Source organism: Panthera pardus, unplaced genomic scaffold, assembly GCF_024362965.1.
Source record: "Panthera pardus isolate Hobbes unplaced genomic scaffold, ASM2436296v1 HiC_scaffold_20, whole genome shotgun sequence".
NCBI lineage: Eukaryota > Metazoa > Chordata > Mammalia > Carnivora > Felidae > Panthera > Panthera pardus.
In genome coordinates this window covers 37,690,514-37,703,464 of record NW_026526766.1, presented here as the reverse complement: position 1 = coordinate 37,703,464, position 12,951 = coordinate 37,690,514, and positions in this window count along the sequence as shown.

The window sequence follows — 12,951 nt, the reverse complement described above, 5'->3', positions numbered from 1 at the left end:
AAATTTAAAAACGTCATTAAAAAGTTTAATTACTTAGGAATATATAATTTATAAAAACTGAGACTAGAAATAGAATATCCAAACTGAAGGACTTAAAAGAAAGTTTCAGACAACTCCTTTATTTCAACCAAAGCAGGATACACGGAGCGTTTCAGAGAAATTTTACCAACTTTTAAGGAAGAGATAATTCCAGCGAGTTTAAAACTCTCCCAGAGTATCAAAAAAGAAGGAAAATTTCTAATTCTTTCTATTATGTGAGTATAAAGTCAGTGCAAAACAGGGTGTTTTCACAAAAAAATAAAACTATAGCTTACTTATGGATATCAAAGAAAAAATATTAAATGAAATATCAGTCTCTAGAAGCTGATAAAAATAGTAATACAGTTTGAAACTATAGGCATTATTTCAGAAATGCAAGGGTAACACAAAATTAGGAAATGCTTAATGTAGTGTGTTAATATATCTAAGGAGAAAAATCACATTTATCAACTCAAATGTTTTTAAAAAAATCAGTCATCTGCTCACATAACAGGCAAAGATTCTCTAATTTTGAAATTTGAATGAATGCACTTTTTATTTAATTAATCCAATAATTAAAATAACATTTATTAGTAATTTCTCTATACTTTGTACTGTATACTTTGTACTATACTATATACTGTACTATATACTTTGTACTATTTTTCCATATGTAGTACTTAATATTTAGAACAAAAATGCTAATCATTGCTTTCTCTATATCTTCAACATTCAAACACTTTTCCATATTTTTATAAGTGGCATACCAAAAATTAATGATGAGAAAAAAATGCAGAAATCACATCAGATTTGGGAGCTATTTTTATTTTTCTTTTCTTCTTTTTTTTTATATTTGAGATAGAAAGAGAGAGCATGCGTGAGAGGGAGAGAGGGACAGAGGGAGGGAGAGAAGGAATCTTACGCAGGCTCCATGCTCAACAAAGAGCCCGATGTGGGGCTAGATCTGACTATCATGAGATCTTGACCTAAGATGAACTCAAGAGTCAGACACTCAACCAGGTGCACCTGGGAGTTATTTTTCTTTATAAAACATATAACAAATATATTCATAGGAAAATATTTCACTTTGAAAATTTCTGCTACAATTACCTGCTCATTCTTTCTGATAGTGGATTTTGAGGCAGGTCTCCAGTCACAGAGTGAATATGACCCCGTATGGTGGTAGTACAAGGTATGAAGAAATGCTGTGGAATATTTCTTTCTACAGGAGCTTCTCCATCTGACAGAACCCTACTTTAAAGACTACTGTGTCAGTCAGATACCCACCCACACCCACTGAATAACAATTCAGAATGATATGCCACAGTATCATAGAGCTGTTAAAAGAGACCCTAAAGGTGTTTCATGTGCACTAACCTCTCAAATAGCATCGACTCTATTATTTCTTTTCTTATTACATGATCTTTATTACTTCACAACTCTTCCAATGGTACTATAGATAAACTGATTTCCTTTTGTCAATGAACAGTAATGGTAAAAGACAAAAGAAAGAAAGAAAGAAAGAAAGAAAGAAAGAAAGAAAGAAAGAAAGAAAGAAAGAAAGAGAAAAAAGGAAGGAAGGAAGGAAGGAAGGAAGGAAGGAAGGAAGGAAGGAAAAAGAAGGAAAGAAAGAAAGAAAGAAAGAAAGAAAGAAAGAAAGAAAGAAAGATGTGACTGTCCAAAGCTACAGGCAGTAATATAACCTATTATATCCCATTCAATAGTATCCAATTTCTTTGGATGTGTGAATATTTACAAAGACAAGACATTTTGCTATCTATAATGTTTATTCACTTTCAAGATAATAAGTTAATTGGAATTTTGATAAATTTAACTTGAATGTATGTTTACAGTATATATTAAGTATATTTTATTCTCTTTTATTGGAAAAGCAACAAATCAATGTAGTATGCAGAGAAAAACTCAAAATTATGGTTATTAACAGCTTATCATCCCACTATAGTTTTACTAGTAAGATTATATGGATGAAACAGAAACTAATCTTTTTCTTTAATTTGAAAAAACATATGGGATCTTATTTTTGTTTGAATAATGTCTAGAAGCCATAAATTAATACTGGCCTAAAAATAATAAATTCTTGTTCAATTTATAACCTTCCCCTTTCTTATTGCTTTAAAGTTTCAAGGAAGTATAGATGTAAGAATTTTAAAAACTGACTTAAAAAGTATCCTTATTTTTTAATAAAAAATATTTTTTAATTTATTTATTTTTTAATAAAAAATAAGGATACTTTTTAAGTCTGTTCTATAGGGGAGAGTACTAGATTTATGTTTGGTACTTCTAAGAGTCCATGAGTGAGTGGCATTTCATGGGACCACAGAAGTGATCATAGCTTCTTAGAAATAAATATTTAAGGACAAACTGAATGGTTAATCTCTCTCTGTGAAACCCTGCTTATACCAAGGAATATTTCCCAGTTTTTTTGTCGAGTATTTTTGTGCAGTTACTATAGTCTATGAGGGCAGGTCATATAAGGAAGCATATGGCTGCAAAACTCCATTCTTATCAGGCTATAGAAGTTGTTCATAAGTAAAGTCAATAAGAAAAGTTATTCAAAACTTCTATCATTGGGGCTCCTGGGTGGCTCAGTAGGTGAAGCATCCGACTCTTGACTTTGGCTCAGGTCATGATCCCAGGGTGGTGGGATCATGCCACATGTTGGGATCTGGGCTGAGCGTGGAGCCTGGTTGGGATTCTCTCTCTCTCTCCTTCTGTTCCTCCCCCACACATTCTCTTTCTCTCTCTCAAAAACAAACACACAAACAAAAAACCCCAAAAACAAACAAAAACGAAAACCAAGACACAAAATAAATAAAAAACTTCTATAATTATTTTTATAGACCAGTATTTACACTTGTATCATGTGTAATTTAAGTTTCATGCTGATTGGTAGTTCTTTGATGTTCTTCTTAGTTGTATACTTTATAGTTTACTTACATAAATATTGTTTCATTTCCAGCATTTACTCCAGTGACAAATTGATTTTTTAGCAAATATGCCAGTTATTTTACTTCTAAAGATAAGGACAGCAAGCTTCCTTGTGTGTGTGTGTGGGGGGGGAAGCTGTGTGAAGAGATATTTGCTTTCTGTAAATGTATAGACTTGACAGATGTATACTTCTCTCTATTTTCCAGAATATCTTCTTTATTTATATTATTTTACAAGGGCACTTTATAATAAAATGCTATTATCCCAGTCCTTCTGCCTACAGATTAATATCTGTGCAATATAAACTCTCTGGGAGAAATTGTAAGGAGATTTATAAGTAGAAATAAGTTGTAACATCTTAAAAATATTTTTAAAAATGAAAATCAAAGATGGACTTATAAAACACTCATTTAACTTTCTTTTTCTAAGGAAAACCAGGGCGTTTTATGATTTTTAAGATTATGTTGAAGAGTATGGAGAAAAGCCATAGAAATTTAAACCTACTGTTTTAAAAATGAGAAACATGATGCCTAGAAAAATTCAGTGACTGTTCCAATCTTCTGGAAAATTAGATTCCACTTAGGAGACTGTGTGTGTAGTCTGGTGATCCATTCTGCTTCCAAGTATCTATTGGCATGAGGGTGATATGCATAAGGTTTTTGATATTTTATGTTTCTAACATTATTTTTTTTAGGGAGAGAGACACAAAGCATGTGAATGGGGGAGGGACAGAGAGAGAAAGAGAGAGAGAATCCCAAGCAGGCTCCACGCCCAGCATGAAGCACTTCGTGGGGCTAGATCACACAGCCATGAGATCATGACCTAAACCAAAATAGAGTCAGAATCTCAACCTGCTGAGTGCTCCAATATTTTATTTTTTAAGAAAGAATAGGGAGAGAAAAAAAATAGGGAGAATCAGAATGGTGAGAAAGTAGCTAAGGAGACCAATTCTGAAGGAACAAGAACATAGATACACAGGTACTTGAAAGGAGAAAGGGAAAAATGATAATGAGGGAATGGCTATGGCATCTGTCCCTGCTTCTCAGGTGAGATCAGTGTTGAGGACCTGCGGGGAAAGAAGTTACATCTTGAAACAACATGGCTTTCTGCTCAGGAGGCTTGCAGACCTAGAGAAGAGGATTGTATTAACTCAGAAATATAAGTACATGTGTGCATTTTAGAAACCCTCTCTGAAATCCCCCAAATGATCAAGGATACACCAGGAGATGTAGGTTCAGTATAAACATTATGTTAGACTGGGCTACCAAACTAGTGTGATTCAAATGGGTTACCCCAAACTGGTAAGGCTAAAGGCATGCATATTACTTTTACACAAAGCAAAAATGAGACTTAAGGTTTCCTAACCTAAGGAAAACTATGATTGGCCTAAAATAAATAACATATTTTTTCTCATTAGAGTGTGTTCTGTGACTAGGGCTTAGCATCTAACATACAAATGGTCACTATATGTTGCTAAATTTCTGGTTTATTATGGTTCACCTAAACGTTTTATATCCCTTACCTTTCACTCTTTTCCTACAAATATCTATTTGTAAATCACTTCTTTTACATTTGTGGGCAATACACAAACATATTCACACATACATAAAATTGAGGGTACCTCCATGATGACAAGGAAGGACTTGGTCTGTTTTGCTTACAGAGCCATCCCTGGTACCTAGAACAGAGCATGGCATTTAGCAGTATTAAATACATACTTGCTGATGAATGAATTGCAAAGATTGCTTTAAAATTTTTATTTAGTTTATTTTCTCTTAAATTAGAAAAATTGACTGCATTTTTCTTCATAAAATTTAACAATTGTACTGTCTTGTCCTTAGGTGGCATTGACAAAATGGGAGATAGATACATTCTTCTCAGTACTTCACCCTATTTTTCTTTTGTTGATAAGGAGAGTATGATCAAAGATAGAATCAGCAATCAAGAACTTTCCAACAAAGGAAAGCTAGGACCAGATGACTTTACAGGTGAATTCTACCAAACATTTAAAGAATTAATATTAACGCTTTTCAAACTCTTTTAAAAATAACAGAAGAGGAAACATGTCCAAACTCTTTCTATGAGGTCAGCATCACCCTGATATCAAAGCCAGATAAGGACACCACAAAGAAAAAAACTATAGGCATTTATACCTATAAACACGGAGGCAAAAATCCTCAACTTAATATTAGCAAACCAAATTCAATAGCACATTAAAAGGATCATGCATTATGACCAAGTGGGATTTATCCCTGGGATGCAAGAATTGTCCAACACATGCAAATTAATTAATGTGATACATGACATTAAGAAAATGAAAAATAAAATAACAATATTATTTCAATACATGTAGAAAAAGCATTTGACAAAATCCAACATCCTTTCATCATAAAAAATTTCAAAAAATTAGATATGGAAGGAACTTACCTTAACACAATAAAGGGCATATATGAAAACCCATAGGTAACATCCTACTCAATGATGAAAAACTGAAAACTTTTCCTCCAAGATCTGAAAAAAGGCAAGGATGCTCATGCTTTCAAATATTATTTAAACACTGTACTGGAACTTCTAGCTAGAGCAATTAGGTAAAGACAGGAATTAAAAGGCATCCAAATTGGAAAAGGAGTAAAATTATCTGTGTTTGTGGATAACTCGATTTTGTCTACATTCCTTAAATTTTTCACAAAAAACTATTAGAATGAATAAATGAGTTCAGCAAAATTGCAGGATAGAAAATTGACATGCAATAATCAGTTGAATTTCTATACGTATTCCATACATACAATTCCATACATTCTAAACGTATTCTATACATATTCCAATAACAATATCTCTGAAAAAGAGCTTGAGAAAATATTCACTTTATATTAGCATCAAAATGCTTGTGAATAAAGTAAGCAAATAAACTTTTATGCTGAAAACTATAAAACACTGATGAAGGGGATTAAAGCAGATACAAATAAATAGAAAGATGTCTTGTGCTCATGGAAGAATTAATATTGTTAAAATATCCATATTAACCAAAGTGATATACAGATTCAATGCAATCCCTATCAAATTCCCAGTGACTTTTTTAATATAAGTAGAAAAAAGGTCCCCTAAAATGTATATGCAGCCATAAAATATCCCAAAGAGCAAAGCAGTTTTAGCACAAAGAACAAAGCTGAAGGCATCACAGTTTCTTATTTTAAAATATTTTACAAAGCTATAGTCATCAAAACACTAGTATTGGCATGAAAACAGACATATAGACGAGTAGAATAGACTAGAAAGCAGAAATTAACTCTGCAACTATGGTTGATTAATTTGTAACTAATTTACGAGAAGTAATTTACGAGGATTAACTATGAGTGATTTATGAGGAGTCAAGAAAATGCAATGGGAAAGCATACTGTCTTTAATAAATTATGTTGGGAACACTGGATACTCTCATGCAAAAGAATGAAATTGAACATATAAAAATCAAGTCATAGTGTATTAAACACTCAAATGTAAGACTAGAATCATAAAACTCTAGAAGAAAACAGAGCAAAAACTTCTTGACATTTTTCTTGACAATAAATTTTTGGATATGGCATCAAAAGCAAATGCAGCAAAAAGAAAAATAAACAAGTGGGACTGCCTCAAACTAGAAAGCTTCCAGAAACAATCAACAAGATGAAATGACAACTTACATAATAGGATAAAATATTTGCAAACCATATGTCTGATAAAGGGTTAATATCCAAAACATATAAGAAACTCATACAACTGAATATTAAAAACACACTGATCTGATTTAAAAAAGGATGAAAGAACTAAATATACATTTCTCTAAAGAAGAGACACAAATGTACAACAGATACGTGAAAAAAAAAACATTAGTAATCATCAGGGAAATGCAAATCAAAACCACAATGAGATATCACTTCACACCTATTAGAGTGTTTTTTATTAAAAAGATAAAAGAGCCTTTAAAAATGTTATAAAGAGGATGTGGAGAAATGGAACTCTCATACACTGTTGGTGGGAATGTTGGTAGAGCCACTATGGAAAACAGTATAGAGGCTCCTCACAAAACTAAAAATAGCCCTGCCATATGATCTATTACTCCCAATTTTGCATATATATTCAAAGGAATTTAAATTAACATTTTGAAGATATGTCTGCACTTAATATTTATTATAGCGTTCTTCACAATAGCCAAGACATGGAAGCAACCGCAATATTCGTCAATGGGAGCACGTGGGTGGCTCATTAGGTTCAGCATCATACTCTTGGTTTTGGCTCAGGTCATGATCTCACCATTCATGAGATTAAGCCCTGCATCAGGCTCTGCACTGACGGCACAGAGGATCTTGGGATTCTCTCTACCTCTCTCTCTCTCTCCCTCTGCTCACACACGCATCTATCTCCAAACAAATAAGTAAACTTAAAAATATATTCACCAGGACGCCTGGGTGGCGCAGTCAGTTAAGCGTCGACTTCAACTCAGGTCACGATCTTGCGGTCCGTGAGTTCGAGCCCGGCGTCGGGCTCTGGGCTGACAGCTCAGAGCCTGGAACCTGCTTCGGATTCTGTGTCTCCCTCTCTCTCTGCCCCTCCCCCGTTCATGCTCTCTGTCTCAAAAATAAATAAACGTTAAAAATATGAAAATATGTGTGTGTGTATATATATATATATATATATATATATATATATATTCATCAATGAAAGGATGGATAAAGAAAAGGCGGTATGCCCATAAAATGGAATATTATCTATGCTTCAAAAAGGCCTTTTATTTGCTACAGCATGGTTGAACCTGGAGGACATGCGGAATGAAATAAGCCAGACACAGAAGAGCAAATATGACATGATAGAATTTATATGAGCGATCTAAAACAGTAATATTCATAGAAGCAGGAGTGGAATGGTGACTGCCAAGCGGGGGGGGGGGGGGGGGAGGGGCAAACTAGACAGCATACAGTTTTGGTTTTACAAAACAAGTAAGTTCTAGAAATCTATTGTACAGTACAGTGTCTATTGGTAACAATACTGTATCAGATACTAAAATTTTTGCTATGTGAATGGATCTTATGTTATGTATTCTTATTACTACTATTAAAATAACAGAGCAAAACGAAGCTTTTGGGCAGAATGAATAGGGGTACAACGCAGATTATAGTGATCATTTCACAGATGAATACTTATTTTCAAACTCACCAAGTTGTATACCTTAATTATTTACAACATTCTGTAAGACCAAAAAAAAAAAAACCAAAAAAAAAAGGCAATACACTAGCAGGCAAATTGCATGAGATTTTTGAATCAAAAACCTAGAGCTAGGTTCAGATCTTTAATTATGTGGTCATCAGCAAATTACTAGCTTTGTGAAGCTTGTATATTTTCTTTTGCAAAAAAGGAAAAGTATTACCTTGCTTATGGTGGTTTTGCTAGAATTAGATTATTATACATATACATTGAATTATTGCAGTGAATACAACCTGGAACAAATTAACACATTCTTTCTATCCGCTGTGAGTAAACGTTGCTCCTGCCTATGGCCATATACAGGTGGTAAATCAAAGAGGGCATTGCAAGTTTTCCAATTTTCTTTAGAGGAAGCCTAAATTCAGGCTAACCTATAACAAGCTGATCCACTCAGGTGCCTTTTCTTAAGGTGGTTCATATCTTAGAGAGCATTGGGTATCTTCTTTAGCCATTGCTATCAAGGATCTAAATTATGTATAATTCATATACGGGATCATTAGGTGACAAGATTTTCACACTCAATCCTGTGATTATTATGACTTTTGATTAGTTTATCTCTCTGTATCATGAGAATCATTTCATACTGGTGTATCAGACAGAAGATTTTAGCTGGAAGCTCCCTTTTCCTGGAAAAAAAAATAAGTTCTTTATGAAAGAACACCAGCATAGTTACTCGTTGCTCTGGCTGTCAATGGATTTGTTGACTAGAGTATGATATGCAGTCGGATTTGTTTCTGGAATTTTACTCACATAAGAGTTTGGCTCTCTATTGATTAGGAGTTATAGTTTGATGACTACCAAAAAAAAATCTCTGTAAGATCAATTCTTGCAGCCTTTTCTTAGTTCAGTGCTTCCATTTAAAAAGGACGCTGCTTCTACCCATTATATGATGTGGCTAAATTACAGTAAAACTTTGAATTGTGAGTTACTTGTTCTGCGAGTGTTCCGCAAGATGAGTAGTACGTGACGCCCAAATGTCACATGATCACGACTGAGTCAATGGTTCTCCTCTCTCTCTCTCTCTCTTTCCCTGTCTCTCTCTGTCTCTCTCTCTCTCCCTTTCTCTCCCTTGCTGGCAGATTGTGGGTGATCATCTCCCATGCTCGGATGCTCGGTCTCAGGCTGTGGTGATGTCTTGACAGAAATCAGTGATTTTTCAGAACATTGGAAGGTGCCCACAACTGGCACTAGTGTATTTTTTGTCACTTCAAAGCGCCTGTGGACAGTCCTTCGCTTTTCCATGCAAGAGTAAGCTTAGGATGTTTTGCTTCATTCTAGGTCAGGCTGCCTGCAGATACAGACCCTTTCCTCAGCTGCCTGATTGCCAGTTACATTAAATACGGCACAAGACAAGAGTTTATTAATACTGTACTGTTCTCAACACCTGTGCGAGCATATACAAAGGCCCCCCATGCAGATAAAGACTCTATTGAGACAATAGATAGCAGTGATTCTGTTAGTGATAGTGAAAGTTGTCCTACACAATAACTCTCCTATCTCTTGTCTCCCTCACACCAGCCATGGAGGTTTTCAAAGGTAAGTGCAGGTTATGTTGTTTATTTTTCTTTATATTTTGTATTTTCTTTACTATTTTGTATTTTATGACAGTATTGTGATCTTTTTATAGGAATATTTTTGGGTTGTGAAATGTATCACCTGAGTCCCGATTATTTCTTATGGGGAAATTCACTTTGATATACAAGTGTTTTGGATTACAAGCAGGTTTCCAGAGTGACTTATGCTCACAAACCAAGATTTTACTCTACTTGGTAAAGCAGCTGATCCCTTTTCATTTGCAGAGTGGGAGGGTCATAAAGTCTATCAATGGCTTCTGCTTTAGACCTGGTCAGAAATAAATAAGAATTTATTCTTTCCAACTTGGAGTACTTTACTATAAGGTAGAGAGTTGTAAGTAGGAGATGGAGATAGAATGCAAAATTGAGAAGGGCACTTGTTGGGATGAACACTGGGTGTTGTATGTAAGTGATGAATCACAGGACTCTACCCCCCAAAACCAAGAGCACGCTGTATACCTTGTATGTTAGCCAACTTGACAATAAATTACATTAAAAACAAAAAGAGAGATGGCATTCCAGCCAGGCAGAAATTAATATTTTGGTAAAAACAAAACAAAAAAAGAATGCACAATTGGATCTATATTGCTGTGAGTAAGGCAAGGTGAGAATAAATGACAGAAAAGAATAAGGGATGATTCTGGGTGAAGCGAGCACAAGAAAGGTTCTTGGATGCTAGAACCTAGAACGGTTTTTAAAATTTCGTTTCTGTCTCTCTCACTCTCTCCTCATACCCTCCTCCTTTCCCTCCACACTTATTTATTGACTCTCTACATTGAGTTCGGGGATCGCCAGGCAAATAACATTCAAATAAAAGAACTTGCTTTAACTGAGAAAAACTTCATGCTTGAGATAGTGTATCTTTATTTTCATAAATGCTCAAATTCTTTTGTTTTTCTTTCATTCCTTGTCCTTACTCCCAGATACGATTATTTTATTCCACAATAAGTATATAATTCCAAATATTCCCTGTATGTTCTCAAACTTTTCATAGTTAGCCTTCATGTTATTCATTTACTTTCAGTTTTCTGGGTGACATTTTTTTTTTCTGATGTTCATCTCCTAGAAAAAAAAGGCTAGCCACTTTGGTCTCAAGGGTTTATCTATCCTGAGCAAATCTTACACTTAGTGCTGCAACCAATGCAGAAAAAGCCAATAGAATTCATTTAGCTAAAGATATATTTAGTTTAATAAATGAAACATTTTTATTTCCACTAAAACGAATAAAGCCAACACATTGTATATTCAGAATAGGTGAAATGCTCTTATACAATTAAAACTGAGCACTCATTGTTTTAAATTATGTAACATCTATAATATTTGGAAGAAGAAAGGAAATCATGATTTCTATATTGGAGAAAATATAAAGGAAAAAGTCAAAGATAAAGTCTAAGGAGGAAAAATGGTGTATTTATATTTACTCATTTTTTTTTTTTTTTGTTCAGAAATATAATGTAGAGTTCCCACTGAGCTTTGGAAGTAGTTTGAAGCATTAAAGGAAACTTTAATCACTCATACTGCACCCTCCGGAGAGGTCATTTCTCTTATGTGACTGCACAATAAATGAAGGTGCATATTCTGGACATCTGTGGCCAGCTTGACTTTTTTTTTTTTTCCTCCTTCTTTGGCTTGCCCGAGAGGTTTCTGGACAGCATTAGCTATTGTGGATAAAAATGGAATTCTTCAATTCTGTAATATAGAAATATTTTCTCTTGTGATTCTGACCTCTTAGATCTTTCCTTTATTGTTCCAAGCCACAGACATAGATTTAGTCCTAAGGAAGCCTCCCATTCCCGGTATTAGTAACTATGGGATAAATGGCAGTGTGCTGTGACTTTTTATTCCAACAGGCCACTGTCTCCTTTGTATCATTGTACATTTTTCTCTTAAGAAGTAGTGCAGCTTTGAAGACTCCTGGACGTTCTTTCCCATCAACAGCAGCAGTCAACACACATGGCAATCAAGGAAGCAAGGTTTGCCTATAAAGGTGGCTTTCCTTAGATTCTAATGCAAAATACATAATAGGAGTTCTCTTGATTCAGTTAAAACATCTGTGGTTTCTGTGTATGTCACTATGAGATTTCCTGCTCTCCTAATATATGGTTCTTTCAGTGGTAAGAAGAAAACCTCAGAATCTAAAATACTCCCTCTTTAAGTCATTGACCATTGGCGATGGAACAAAAATATACATAAATAGAAATAAAGTAAAATACCCCATCTAAGTTTTTTTCGCGTTGCCCATCTGCCTCTTTGATGCATCGTGTTCATCATCCATTGTCCTTGGACAAACCACAGAAACTGAGGGCCTCAGATACTCATTCAATAGACGGTGATAATAATAATACATTTGTTTCACATGAAACCACGATGATCAGATGACAAAGCCTTGTGTAAAAATGATAATGAGTTGTAACACTTAATGCAACTTTTTATTAACCTTATGAAGATGGGCTCAAACTTTCAATTTTAACTACCTAGGATTATTCCTCTAGATAAGGTTCAAAGCAGACTCTTAGGTTTGGTTAACAATTGCTGGGGTTTTATGCTTAAATTTTTTCCTCTCTTTTCTTCAAAACGTGGAGAAGCCTGTATTTCAATTTTACTCCATTAAAAAAAAAAACATGATAATTAAACCCATGGGTTAACGCCACAGTGGACAAGGAGAGAATAATAAGCTTTTAAAAATCCCTGAAGGCTCAAAAGATTACAATCATTATGAATCTAATATTTTTTTCCATAGTCTTTGGGAGGGGGGGTGACAACAAAAACAACAGTGATAACATCAATGACCAGGAAAACAAAATGACATTTTTATATAGTCATTGAAGACTTATTTGAGAAAGCTGTATGCCACTTTCTTGGGAAGTTTCAATTATTTATGAACACAACAAGTGAAGAAAACCTAACCTCTTCTGATAAAAACTATAAAGTTGTCTCAAAAGAAGGGGGATGGTATGTCTTTTGGGGAAAAAAAAAGAATGTATAGCATGTGTCTAAAAATACCAACACAGTGGAAAGGTAGAAAGAAGGAAGGGAAAGAGACATATTACTTTCAAAACTTGGTAGAAGTTATTTTCCCTTTCTTCATCTTATGACAGTAGCCTTCTCCTTTACAACATCTGATACTTATAATTATCTAGTCACTTATAATTAATTGGAGCAATGTGTCCTTTGG